Source organism: Heterodontus francisci, chromosome 30, assembly GCF_036365525.1.
Source record: "Heterodontus francisci isolate sHetFra1 chromosome 30, sHetFra1.hap1, whole genome shotgun sequence".
Classification (NCBI taxonomy): domain Eukaryota; kingdom Metazoa; phylum Chordata; class Chondrichthyes; order Heterodontiformes; family Heterodontidae; genus Heterodontus; species Heterodontus francisci.
Genome location: NC_090400.1, coordinates 39,733,415 through 39,748,456, shown reverse-complemented (window position 1 = coordinate 39,748,456; position 15,042 = coordinate 39,733,415).

Here is a 15,042-nt window from a genome sequence, read left to right as displayed (position 1 = left end):
GGAAAAGAAAGGAAATGGGTGTGGCATCAACAGATTTTTAGGTGATTGGCCTTACTTTCTAGTATAGTCAATTTTCCTGTGGTCCCTGTGCTTGGACACCAGATATTCAAAGTGCGTTTTGTCCGCTATGACCTGAATTCAGCTGCCATTCAGGTGCAGATCATTTACATGAACTAGACGCTCCCCTGGTACAGCCCCACGCTCTGTGGAAATGGTGTTGAGGTACGTGGGGGTGGGGGTGGAGGAGGGGGGGTGATAGATAACTGCTGTCATGGGTCTCTGCTTTTCACTCAAGGAATAAGCACCCTTTGGCATAAAAACAAATCAGGCCTATTATCTCCAATGCCATATGACAGTGCAGAACATATTGTTATGAAATCTATAACTAACATGAGTAGCCACTACCAATTGGTCTACCTATCCTACAATTTGGAGTTTAGGTGCAATCTTAGACATGCATTACTTTTTTTTTTCCAAAATATACTTTATTCATAAAAATCTGTAAAAAATACGTTACCAGTTTCAAGCAGCACCAAGTCAAAAAATACAAACAGTGCAAAGGAGGTCCATTTGCTTCATTACAATCATGAGTTGCCTCACAACCCTTCCATTTCACATTTGTCATGCCAATTACATTTTTACATTTTACAGCAAATGAATATTTTCCCGATACAGTTCGAGGGGTTTCCCATGGATCCAGCCCCTCAGTTCAGCTTGGTGGGGGGACCTTATACTGTGGTCTTTCCCCATTGAGCCTTTGCTGCGGCTGCCCCAAGCTTTAGTGCGTCCCTCAGCACGTAGTCCTGGACCTTGGAATGTGCCAGTCTGCAACATTCGGTCGTGGACAACTCTTTGCACTGGAACACCAGCAAGTTTCGGGGAGATCAAAGGGCGTCTTTCACCGAATTGATAGTCCTCCAGCAGCAGTTGATGTTTGTCTCGGTGTGTGTCCCTGGGAACAGCCCGTAGAGCACAGACACCTGTGTTACAGAGCTGCTTGGGATGAACCTCGACAAAAACCACTGCATCTCTTTCCACACCTGCTTTGCATTCCAGGAGGAGGTAAATGCATTACATGGCAGTAAATTACATTGCAATATTTTCAGCCATAGAAGCATCTAAACTGAAGTTTTTGATACAACAAAATAACAAATCCCATTAAAGTCAACCTGATTCATGCCATAGGACACATATCTCTCATTTGATGGGGAATCCATGGCAAATACAAGCTCAGCAACTGTAAGATTTGGGTAACTAATGCCTTTACCCAGAAGTAGCTTTAACTGTCACTGTACCACCCATGGCTCAGTGGGTAATACTCTCACTTTTGAGTCAGGAGATTGTGGGTTCAGGGTCTACTCCAGAGACTTGATCTCAAAATTCCAGGCTAAGGGAGTACTGCACTGTTGGAGATTCATATAATGGCATCGGCACAGAAGAAGGCCATTCAGCCTGTGCTGGCTCTCTGCAGCAGAGTATTTTGGTTGAAATGCTAAAACCAAGAACTTGTTAGCTCTCTCAGGTGGACATAAGAGATCCCATGACACTATTTTGAAGAAAAGGGGAGTTATCCCCATTGAGCTGGCCAATATTTATCTCTCAGGAAATACTCACATTGCTATTTGTGGGAGCTTGCTGTGTGCAAATTGGTTGCCACATTTCCCACATTACAACAGTGACTACACTTCAAAAGTACTTCATTGGCTGTAAAGCATGTTAGGACGTGCTGAGGTCCTGAAAGGTTCTTTAGAAATGCAAGCTCCTTCTTTTATACCCAATGTAACTGGAGGCCAGTTCAACATTTTAGTCACTTACTGCCTGTTTAATAACTTTCATTCACTTCTGTAGGTAGAATGAAGGTAATTGTACCAAATGTAGATGAATAACAAATAGAAACAGAGGAAAAGCTTATACTGTGTGCTCAAGTCCAGTCTAAATAGCTGCCATAAAAATTAAAATAAAGATTAAATGGGTGATGCTTGGCATGTGTGATAGTTTTACATTTTTCAGCACAGTAGATATAAGAGTACGATTGAATCTAAATATCATTGAAGGACACAAAACAGAAGGAGGCCATCATGTCTGTGCTGGCTCTTTGAAGGGACTATCTAATTAGCCCCACTCCACTGCCCCTTCCCCAGAGATTGGAGATCCCCTGAAAGTTTTGTGGGTAAATTCACCTTTGTGTCCTATACTGGGCCGTTCAGATCAGGAAGATCCTTGGTCTGATTTCTGATCTTTCTGAGTTAGGTGATTTCAGCTGAAAAAGCAGCTGCTTAGGTGGTTTCAATTGTTTCTGGGTTAGGAGAAAAAGGTTAAAAATCAGCCGGGAGCTCTCTCCTCGATCACTGTCCTGTTGTCTCTAATGGAAGTGTGCGCGCGTGGGGCAGGGTTAAGCTGTGATGCCCTCCATTGTGGAATAGCCTGCTGATATTGTCCCCTTAGCTTTTTGCATGAATAATGGCCATTGAGTGAAATATTAGAAGATTACTGGAAACTGTGGTACCATATCACAGCGGTGCTTGCAAGAGAAAGGCAATACAAATGTTTTATCAAATATGACATTAAGAACTTTAGAAAAAAAAAGTTAAAATAGAGGCAAGCTGTGATGGCATCAATGTTTTTTTTCCAAAACTTCTTCAACACATGCCTTACTGTCCAAACACAATTATCTGTTCATCTTTAGGATTTCTGTCCTGGTGTGCAGATCTGCAGTGACATCATCATAACAATAGATAGCCAGTAATTAGGCTGTGTGTGGCACTTCCATGAAACAGGAGAAGCCTGCAGTCAGGAAGAGAAAGGGGGTGCTTGAGGTGAAAGGACCCAGGAGACACCAGACCTGAAATCTCATGATGATGATTGATGTAGGCTTTGTGCTGACTCCTGACACCTCCGCTGAAAATTAAAAGCCTATTTTGTATGGTAATAACAACACTTCACTTTGATATAGCCTCAGTATCTGATACTGGCTTCTAAGAGGCTGCTATTTAGTAGCATTATCTCCTGAGGGAAGCACCCATTTAGCTTGAATGATAGAAAAATGATTACAAGCAGATTGTAAAAGCTCAAATGAAAAACACACATTGTACCAGCATCGTACATTATCATTTTTAGATTTGGGTGACTTGCTGCGTATTATACTGAAAAGTAAACATGTTATCACACTGTAATGCTTATAGAAGCTGCGGGATAAAAATGACAGTAACCCAACTGTACGCTTTTCATGAAGTCCATTGAGAAATTAACATATTGACTTGGCAAGATCTAGATCATGGTGATAATCAAAATGTTATTTTCCTGAATCATAATGTAAATAGAGATTTCACAATAGTAGCAAGCAGCTTAATCAGTAAGTCCTTTTCCATTATCTGTTTCTCTGTTCGAAAAGCTAGGAGAAAATATCCTTCCCAATACAAAGCCCATGACCAGGCAGTTTGGAGCCTGTGCACTCTGCTCACTTCAATGGGGATGAAGAGCTGATTTCAAATTGTGTTGGCAGGTGTTTGTGGTCACTGGTTATCAGTATATAGACTTTGGGAATTCTATGCATAAATAATGAAGCAAAAACTTTAAAAATCACCCAGGGCTACAGAAAGCCTCCACACATTCCACTTCCCATTCAATTGAGCAAATCTTTCTTCACAAGACTGGATACAATGGGCATCTTAGTGTTCAATGCCTATTAACTTACCAGGTATTCACTTGTGGGAAATCAACTGCATTGTATCGTAAACCAGACACCAACTGGAACGGGTTAGTCCAATAAGGAATGTAGGGAAATAATTAAAACAAGACTCTTTTGTGCTTCCGTGCAATTCTCTAAATCTCTTGCATAATATTCCTCACTAGAAATGTGTTAACAATTATTTCAAATGTGTCAGACAACAGACATTTGTGCTTTATTTCAAGATGTTGAAAGCTCAAAGCAGTGTTAAAAGGGTTAAGTCCATTCATCTATTGGTCAAATTTTCTACTACTTGCTAGTTAAGTATATATTGTGTTAGTACAGAAAATACTACACTAAAAGTTTCCTGCTTAAGCTATTAATACCGGTTTGCATTCATCTTGCAACATTAATTATCATTAATTTCAGATCTTTGCAAATGACTTCCTTCTAAGTCTGAATCATCCTCAGAAGTGGAATAAAACATTAAATATGAATGAAATCATTTGGGGAGATAAAGCAATGTGCATTTGAGTTTGATTGCACTCTGAATCAGTATACAGAGGGCATTTTTATGGGTGAGGTGGATAGAATCCCATGTTTCATGAGATTTCCTGTTAATGGGCAGAACTGAGAACCCATATTGCTTACCATATATATATATATGGTAAGCAATATGGGTTCTCAGTATATATATAATATATATATATATACATATGGCTAACGGCTTAGACTCAAGTGTCTTCCCATGTGCTCGAAGCAGAGAGAGTATCTATGTGAAATGCCACTCAACTTCTGTAAAATTACAACTGTAAGTGAATTTTTAGCATGTTGCTAAAGTGCAAATTCAGCAATCGATATTCATGCCTGGTGTTGGTATAGATGCAGGAGTGCAATTGGTGGCAGTAACACTGGGGAACAAAAGATCCCGCAATGCAAGCCATGGGCGGCGGGCTGCTCCAGGGATTGATTGCTCCTTGTTGTACTGCAGATTAAAGCCTGGCTACCCGACCCAAACCCGACTAGACCTGACTACATGTGTTGGGTTTGGGTCGGGTCTATATTCCGAGTCCAGTTCCGGACTCGGGTTGGGTCGGGATGGACAGTGCTGCCTCCGGGAACTCACGGGATCAGGCTCACCCATGATACCCCACAACTCCATCTGCAGGAATAGCCTGCTGCCGGAACGGATGAATGATATTAGTGTCAGGTCAGGTCGGGTCGGGCGTGAAAACAAATGAAAGGGCTCTGGTTTGGATTGGCTGTGATCGGGTCGGACCCGGGTCGGATTTAAATTTTATACCCGAGCCAGGCTTTACTGCAGATCCCTGTTGAAATTTATCCTCCTCTCTATTCTGCAGGCACTGAGGCCAATCTTTAATAGTGGTCTGAGATTAGTGAAGACTAAGGTTGGAGCTTGGGAACATCTGGTCAGTACAGCTTAGTCCTGCACCGGGGAAGCTCATAAAAATGTTTTTATTACACGTTCATGGACATTTGACAGCTTACCTTTTGCTTTGTGCCTAATGTGCAATTACCTGCTGGTAAACAGCAATGGCTGCCAGCACTGAGGAAATCTCCTGCATCAGCACTGTCAATTAAATAAATTAACAATACCAATTGTGCTGCAGAAGGGGTGGAGGTGGCTGAAGTGCCTAAAATATATAATATTTTCCCTCAGCACTGAGACCATATTGGGCAAAATCCAGCCCCTGTGAACCCTTATAACCAGGAGCTAGAAATAAGAGATCAGATGACACGAATGACAGTGAAAGCCTGAGGGAAAATAAGACTCGATTAAAATCAGATTTCTCTACTGCAGTCTACCTCCAGTTAAACATACAGCACAAATACAGCATGGGGCATAAAGATATATATAGAGCAAAAAAAAAGGCAAAGAATTATAATATTTCAGGTGATTTGAGTACATGCTGTTAATCTGAAATAAAATGTATGGCTGTAATACGCCGTTTATTTATTATTTTTTATAGTATGCCTGAGCCTCCTCAATTTAATTCATGACTGCATCTAGTCTCTTCACAGGCAACCTCTAAAGAAAATAATTTAAATGCATTGTACAGCAGTCTACAATTCATTTCCCGTGATGTCAGTTTTCTTCTGAAACACAGAGGGAAGGTCATTTTCATGTCAAGTAGGGTGTGGAAACCAGCTGAGGATCTCTACATTTGAATTGTGCCAATTTGTGTGGCAGACATCAGTTAAAAAATTTTGATAGGAAATCTAGAGTCAGCATATGGTGCCACACTTAAGAGGCCCTGATTCAGAGAATGTGTGTGTACCGGTGGCTGCCTCTATCCTTTACCACTGATCTCGGCAGACCTCCCCCACATGCATTTGTCCACCCATCCCCATCCTAGGGGGACACATCTCCTCCCTTTCCAACTCCATTTCAAGTCTGGTGTCAGAGGCAGATGGGCATCTCACAAAGGACCCCTCACCTCTCCAAGCTGGTCTTACAACATGCCTGATTAAATCTTAATACTGAGGTTAGAATTGATACAGTGGCTCTGTGGTGATTCAATTAGTGCAGAAGGCATGAAGGAAATAGCACAAAGAGATCTAGTAGTTAGAAAGTAATTTTCTTTTGATCATTATAGCATTTCACAAGTGGAAGCAGAAAATTATGGTCTCATGCATCTTCTGCTTAATATCCTCTGGGGCAGGATTTGCTGTAGACTGCAGTTAGCTGTCAAAATCAACTAAATCATGTGGATTTGATACATTTGCATAACTGACTTTGCAGGGCTAAGGTAAAACATTGTACGTGAAAGTCAATTTAACAGAACAGGGTCATGGGGTTTTGATATTTCCCAAAATACCAAAAAAATGGCATTGTTTAAATGTGAAGATTGTAATTAGCAATGAATGCCACTGGTTAAACATTACTGTGCTATATACATGTGCAAAATGCTGATCAGGTCACACCTTTGAGAATACAGGGCCAGGTCCTTATGCTAACATTCTTAACTGCCACCAAAATGTGTGACAAGTTTTCACATACTCCAGTGACTCTATCAGAAACAATGGAAGTTGGGTTCAACTACAGGGGGAGAAAACTGACACATTTCCTGACTTGTGACAGCATCTCTGCTGCCAGATAACCCATCGAGCTGCATTGGTACCAGTAGTCATGGGGTCTGGCATCAGCTCACCTTATCCACATGACGTCGAAGACGATCCATAAAGGTTGTTATCAAAGAGATAGTTGTTGGCATCCTTCCATCTTCGAAAGATGATGAACACACAGTAAACAATCCATTTAGGTTGGGTGTCTTTTCTTGGTGGACCTTTCTGATGGCTGTGAAGGCCAATCCTTGAGAGGCAGGTTCTGCCACAAGTGCTGCAAGTGAAGCTGCCAAGTGACGTTGTGAGTTGTTGTTTTCGGCGTTGGCGCCTGTTGCCAAGCTGCTGTAGCCACTGGTCTTCGTGGTGGTGCACACCAGTCCACAGGATGTGTCGCCATTTCCCTCTTTCGCCAGCTAGTGACTTCCAGGTGCAATAATCAACATTTAGGGCCTTCATGTCATGCTTGAAAGTATCCTTGAAGCAGAGCTTTGGGCACCACATTGGTCGTCTGGCCCCAGCTACCTCACCACACAGAAGGTCCTTGGGTATGTGACCATCTTTCATCCTGCTGTCTGATCCACTAAAGCCGCCTCTGTTTGATTAATGCCAACACACTTAGGAGCTCTGCCTTTGTGAGGACGACTGTATTTGTGATTTTGTCCTGCCAGGATATACCCATAATGCATCGCAGACAGCGAAGATGGAAATTATTGAGCTTCTTTTCCTGGTAACTGTAAGTCACCCATGTTTCACAGGCATCCAGCAAGGTTCTGAGAATTTCTTTTGGGCCTCCTTATCAAGAGAGACAATGGATACGCGCCTGGAGGTGGTCAGTGGTTTGTGAAGCAGCGCTTGGAGTGGCTATAAAGGCCAATTCTAGAGTGACAGGCTCTTCCACAGGTGCTGCAGAGAAATTTGTTTGTCGGGGCTGTTACACAGTTGGCTCTCCCCTTGCGCCTCTGTCTTTTTTCCTGCCAACTACTAAGTCTCTTCGACTCGCCACATTTTAGCCCTGTCTTTATGGCTGCCCGCCAGCTCTGGCGAACGCTGGCAACTGACTCCCACAACTTGTGATCAATGTCACAGGATTTCATGCCGCGTTTGCAGACGTCTTTATAGCGGAGACATGGACGGCCAGTGGGTCTGATACCAGTGGCGAGCTCGCTGTACAATGTGTCTTTGGGGATCCTGCCATCTTCCATGTGGCTCACATGGCCAAGCCATCTCAAGCGCCGCTGACTCAGTAGTGTGTACAAGCTGGGGATGTTGGCCGCTTCGAGGACTTCTGTGTTGGAGATATGGTCCTGCCACCTGATGCCAAGTATTCTCCGGAGGCAGCGAAGATGGAATGAATTGAGACGTCGCTCTTGGCTGACATACGTTGTCCAGGCCTCGCTGCCATAGAGCAAGGTACTGAGGACACAGGCCTGATACACTCGGACTTTTGTGTTCCGTGTCAGTGCACCATTTTCCCACACTCTCTTGGCCAGTCTGGACATAGCAGTGGAAGCCTTACCCATGCGCTTGTTGATTTCTGCATCTAGAGACAGGTTACTGGTGATAGTTGAGCCTAGGTAGGTGAACTCTTGAACCACTTCCAGAGCGTGGTTGCCAATTTTGATGGATGGAGCATTTCTGACGTCCTGCCCCATGATGTTCATTTTCTTGAGGCTGATGGTTAGGCCAAATTCATTGCAGGCAGCCGCAAACCTGTCGATGAGACTCTGCAGGCACCCTTCAGTGTGAGATGTTAAAGCAGCATCGTCAGCAAAGAGGAGTTCCCTGATGAGGACTTTCCGTACTTTGGACTTCGTTCTTAGACGGGCAAGGTTGAACAACCTGCCCCCTGATCTTGTGTGGAGGAAAATTCCTTCTTCAGAGGACTTGAACGCATGTGAAAGCAGCAGGGAGAAGAAAATCCCAAAAAGTGTGGGTGCGAGAACACAGCCCTGTTTCACGCCACTCAGGATAGGAAAGGGGTCTGATGAGGAGCCACCATGTTGAATTGTGCCTTTCATATTGTCATGGAATGAGGTGATGATACTTAGTAGCTTTGGTGGGCATCCAATCTTTTCTAGTAGTCTGAAAAGACCACGTCTACTGACGAGGTCAAAGGCTTTGGTGAGATCAATGAAAGCAATGTAGAGGGGCATCTATTGTTCACGGCATTTCTCCTGTATCTGACGAAGGGAGAACAGCATGTCAACGGTCGATCTCTCTGCACGAAAGCCACACTGTGCCTCAGGGTAGACGCGCTCGGCCAGCTTCTGGAGCCTGTTCAGTGCGACTCGAGCAAAGACTTTCCCCACTATGCTGAGCAAGGAGATTCCACGGTAGTTGTTGCAGTCACCGCGGTCACCTTTGTTTTTATAGAGGGTGATGATATTGGCATTGCGCATGTCCTGTGGTACTGCTCCCTCGTCCCAGCATAGGCATAGCAGTTCATGTAGTGCTGAGAGTATAGCAGGCTTGGCACTCTTGATTATTTCAGGGGTAATGCTGTCCTTCCCAGGGGCTTTTCCGCTGGCTAGAGAATCAATGTCATCACTGAGTTCCGATTTGGTTGGCTGTATGTCCAGCTCATCCATGACTGGTAGAGGCTGGGCTGCATTGAGGGCAGTCTCAGTGACAGCATTCTCCCTGGAGTACAGTTCTAGGTAGTGCTCAACCCAGCGGTCCATTTGTTTGTGTTGGTCAGTGATTTAGATTTGAGGGGGGCGATCTTCTTGATGGTTGGCCCAAGAGCTCTCTTCGTGCCATCATACATTCCTCTGATGTTTCCGGTGTCTGAGGCCAGCTGAATATGACTGCATAGGTGTTGCCAGTAGTCATTTGCGCAGCGCCTGGCTGTTCTTTGTGCAGTGTTTCTGGCTGCTTTAAGTGCTGCGGATGTTAAATCGCTGGGGGCTTTCTTGTAGTTCAACAGTGCAATGCGCATAGCGGCTATGACAGGTTCCAGCTCTTCATTATGAGATTGAAACCAGTTTGCATTTCTCTTCGCACTTTTGCCGTAGGTGGTCAAAGCTGACTCGTAGATGGCATCTCTGATGTGGGCCCACTTGGTCTCAGCATCCCCTGTGGGAGTGTTTTGAAGGGCTGTTACAAGTGAATTTAGAATAAGGCCTTATAAACCATCAGCTTGGTGTTATCCTGTGTGTGTTTCACAAGTTGGCCAAAGGTGATAGCTCCTTTCCTTATGCGTTTATCGAGCTCTGCATCAAGGTACAGACTGTCTGTCACCGTGGACCCAAGGTAGCAGAATTTGCTAACCTCTTTCACTTGGGTGTTATTTAGTGTAATCATTGTGGTGGGTGGGGGAGTGGGTGGTGGAAGTAGATTTTGATATTGGCATGCTGCTAATGGACTAAGGGCGGGTTTGGCGACCAATTAGCAGAAGCGGGTGAGGGAAGGAGGTAGGACATCTGAACAGCAGGCCTGATTTAAAGGGTGTCACGGCAGCCATTACTGAGGCTGCCATTTGAATATTGGATGCATGCCACAGCGTGACAGGAGGAGTGGCAGAAGCCTGGCATCTGGGGCAGGGCTGCCCCACGCTTTATGGATGGTGAATTGAGGCGCTTCTGGAGGCTGTGAGGGAGAGAAAATGGGAGAATGAAGAAATTAGGGAAAAAATGTTTGAAAATTGGCTTTATACATTTTAAATTAGAGATGCATCATGCATAATTGTTTTGATTGAAATATTGACATTAAATAGTTAAAGAGTTTTTTTTTAAGTAAAGAGCTGTTTTGGAGAATCACGTCTGGCAACTTCTCTTATGATTAAATTTACCCTTCCCTATAGTCTTCACAAGCAAGAATTCATTCAGTTTTGCTTCTTGCCAGAGTGGGAGTAGCAGTGAGTGGCAGACTAGCAAGGAGGATAAAAGGAGCAGGAATAGCGATGAGAGGCAGACCAGTGGGGAGGATAAAATGAGTGGGAGTAACGGTGAGAGGCAGATCAATGACATAGAAGAGGTAAAAAAAAAAATGGGGTCGAGTTTCTGCTTGCTTGCATTAGTTTGTTTGCAACAGCATTATCCGGATGGAATTGGATAGAACAGCACAAAAGATCAGGGAATTTTAAAACCACTTATGTTTATTGTGATCTTTTACGCTGGTTCAAGACTCAATTTGCCAGATCAGGTCTCACCTATAAAAACCCCCAAATCGAAATTGTGAGATTCCGCCGATTGCGTGGATTAGGGAAGGCTCTTCAAGTTGCATTTTGAAAGCTCTTTCATATGAAAAATTATTTAACCTACTAAGAAACTGTCTAGTGTACACCAATGAAAGTATTAAATGGTTCAGTGTAGTTTTTAAAAAAGTTATTTTCAGTGATTTTAAATTGGGTTACTCACGTGTAGTGGTCTGGACAACCTTATTAAAAATGCATATTTTTGCTGATAAACCCATTTTCATCTGTATTAATAAAACTGTACCAGGTTATCACTCTTAAATGTATCACATTTTTTAAATGGCAAGAAATCAAAAAAGAAACAATTACATTCTATGGTGTGCCCCGGATTGTTCTGATTTATAGAAGATTTTGCTTTTGTGATTATGCAAATGATTCCACTATTTCCTGATTGTGCTCAAAGTGGAGACTCTACCCCATGGTGCTGACAAATAGCATTAAATTGTCTCTCTTGCTATTTAGATTTTCAAAACAGGACTGTTCTTTTTTTCACTTTTTATGTATTGTAAGAAGCTTTCAGTAGGCTATTTTTGCAGCTCTCACCTCCACTTTAGAAGATACACAGAGTCTATATAATGGAAGAGCAACTGTCATTTGCAAACACAGCATAGAGGTGTACTTATGCGCACAGCTACAAAACGCCAGAATGTGAATTTGTGTCTACAATTGCCCACTTGGCAAGTGTTAATGATTTGTTTGTGGTGAGATGGGGTGGAGGAAGGTGGAATTTTGCGGGGGGGAAGTGGGCGGGTGAAGAGAGCACTCATTGAAGACAGGAGGGAAAATCAGCTATATATTAACAATTTTTCCATACTCATTTTCTCCATTCTTCTCCACCACTCAAATTCATGTTGCAGTTTTTGATGTGAGTGTTTGGGGAAAATACCCAGAGTGCACTGACTTCAATGGAAAAATATTCTTAACTCTACCCTGGAACCAATTAATCTGCCAGTATGTGTACATTAATTTGGTCATCTAATTCAATCAAAGACTGCAACTGTACTGTTACTTTTGCTACAATGTGAACTGGTTTTGGGTGTCCATTGAGGTGGAAGTGGCAATATAACTCCAGAGCCTGATCCTCATCTAACACCAGAATGCATTAAAGTCAAATAATGTGAGCCAGTGCTTGCGTCGTGTGGCGTATAACTCCAGAGTGGTATGAAATTAGACTTGGCCATCCTGGACACTTTCTAACCTTACTGCAGTCTTTTTAGTGTTCTGAGAATGAAGATCTTTCTGCCTGGCTCTTCTAACATACAGAAAAAAGCTGCAGGGGAAAGGGGTTTGGGACGTAATCATGCATTAGCTGACTTCTCTTTCCTGGTGGGCAGAGTGCATTTTACAATTTGTAATATAACTCAGATCTTACAGCTTTTACTTCACAGTCTATGGCTACCAGTCTCAGATTTCCATCTTTGGCCTCCTTATCTCGAGAGACAATGGGTAAGCGCCTGGAGGTGGTCAGTGGTGTGTGGAGCAGTGCCTGGAGTGGCTATAAAGGCCAATTCTAGAGTGACAGGCTCTTCCACAGGTGCTGCAGAAAAATTTGTTTGTCGGGGCTGTTACACAGTTGACTCTCCCCTTGCGCTTTTGTCTTTTTTCCTGCCAACTGCTAAGTCTCTTTGACTCGCCACACTTTAGCCCCGCCTTTATGGCTGCCCGCCAGCTCTGGCGAACGCTGGCAACTGACTCCCACGACTTGTGATCAATGTCACAGGATGTCATGTCGCGTTTGCAGACGTCATTAAAGCGGAGACATGGACGGCCGGTGGGTCTGATACCAGTGGCAAGCTTGCTGTACAATGTGTCTTTGGGGATCCTGCCATCTTCCATGCGGCTCACATGGCCAAGCCATCTCAAACGCCGCTGACTCAGTAGTGTGTATAAGCTGGGAATGTTGGCCGCCTCGAGGACTTCTGTGTTGGAGATACGGTCCTGCCACCTGATGCCAAGTATTCTCCGGAGGCAGCGAAGATGGAATGAATTGAGACGTCGCTCTTGGCTGACATACATTGTCAAGGCCTCGCTGCCATAGAGCAAGGTACTGAGGACACAGGCTTGATACACTCGGACGTTTGTAGAGTAACTGCAGTCTAAAAGGATGTCCTCTACTATTATGTGCAGGCCTTATGTTATATAAAGATAGCTTGGAGCAAGTGCCATCTTTCATTATGAAGTAGTCTTCCATTGGTCTGTTTCCACAAGGTGTTCCATCTGTGTTCTGGCTGTCAACTGGTATAAATCAACACTGCGCATGTGGTTGGCAAAATGGCAATAAAAGCTGCCACCATACACAGTGCACAAGTATCTTAACAACTATGTCACCAATCTGTCTGCACTATTGATTCTTTCATGAAGCATTCAGGACATTCGGCATCAACAGCATGATCATTACAAAGTGGAGTCCACCTTCCAAAATGTGACTGATGGGGAGTGTCTGAGAATGATTGTAAAATACAAATTATACAATTTATATAATAACGAAACAATAAATCTAAGGAGCGGTTTGACTTATTTTCATTTTGATTCATGGTCAATTATTTTCCCTTTCCATCTTCACCAAAACTTAGATTGTTGAAAGGTTCAGGGAACTTCAAGTCTCTCTGGTCAGACCAATTTTATTTGTTTTCTGTTTTTGCAGAAAACAAACACGACTATTAGTGGTGCCTGTCACCGCGAAGAAGGATGAGAATTTGGGAGCTTTGAGAGTGGACAACATGTTACCTACCCATGTGGGACAAACATTGACTGCTGATAATTTGTACAGACAGCTTGCCTTTTTTTAATCTTCCTTCCCCTTACCCCCTTGGGTTTTTTCTCTCTCTCACCTGTTAGAAAGATTATTTTGTAGACCCTGTAGAAAGTCTCTACGGACCCCAGGGGCCCATGGAATTCTTTCTGAGAACCAGTGATCTATTCTCCTCTGTTGTCTATATGTCCTTTTTGATTTTTTTATACTTTATCTAATCTAGTCTAAACAAATCATCTTTTTAAAAAATAAACTTTTCTCCCTAAGAAAGAATGTAAAAGTCTTACCTTTTTTTGGTTCTCATCCTACATTTTAGAGGGAAAATCAGAGACCTAATCTTCTGGAGTCCACTCTTGCATGCTAGCCAGCAGTAATTACAGACTGGCATCAGCAAACAGCTGGCAGAAGGTTGATTGCCCAGCCTCTTGGCTGGAGAATGGGTTATAGTGTGGGGCTGGATGGGGGAGGGTGGGAGGAATGAAAATGGCTGAGGGACAGAAATACATGCCAAGGCTTTTGATATAATTGACGCTCTTAAGAAGAAGGAATTTAAAAACATTCATGTGTGAAGGCAGCATGGTGTACATTTACAACTACAGTTGATTCTCTTTTCTATTGAGTTTGTATATTGATTTCCATACACTGTGATCTGCTTTACCTGGCACCAGTCTCCAATTGCAATATATTTCATGTTTAATATATGTCAGTAGATAGATCAACAGCTCCATCTGTCAACAGCAGGAACAATTCACATACAGCCACAGGAACACTCCAGTAAATGGGATACATAGAAGATCTTCTCCCAGTCCAGCAATCTGAATATGGATAGAGTTGATGAGGATCTAAAGATCATAAAGAATTGAATTGCCCTGAAGAAATAAACTTTCACTGCAGACAGGAAGAATATTGATTATTTTTCCTGATTTCCCATACCACACACCATTCCCAAACAAGTGTGTGGCGAATGACCTATTGCCAAGCTCTGCCAATGTTGCGCTGTAGCCACCTGTGACATGTGAGATTTACTCTGGTTGACATGGTTCTGATATTCTTCCTTTATTGTGGGGAGGAAGCTGCCCTCCACCAGTCACCATTCCAAAAGTCCAACAGAAAGGGAGTACTCACCACGTGGGGAACCATGAGCATATTTCTATATCCTACACACTGTGGCCCAATTCAGTACTCCAATACTACTACACAGATATTCATCAGACCACTGCAATACTTGATTTAAACATTTCCTGTGATCCTTCTCAATCAAACAACCTACACAAATCTGCTTTCTTTTACAATGTTATTAAAGACGTTATAGTCATTATAGCATGTTGGAGATGTCCAAAA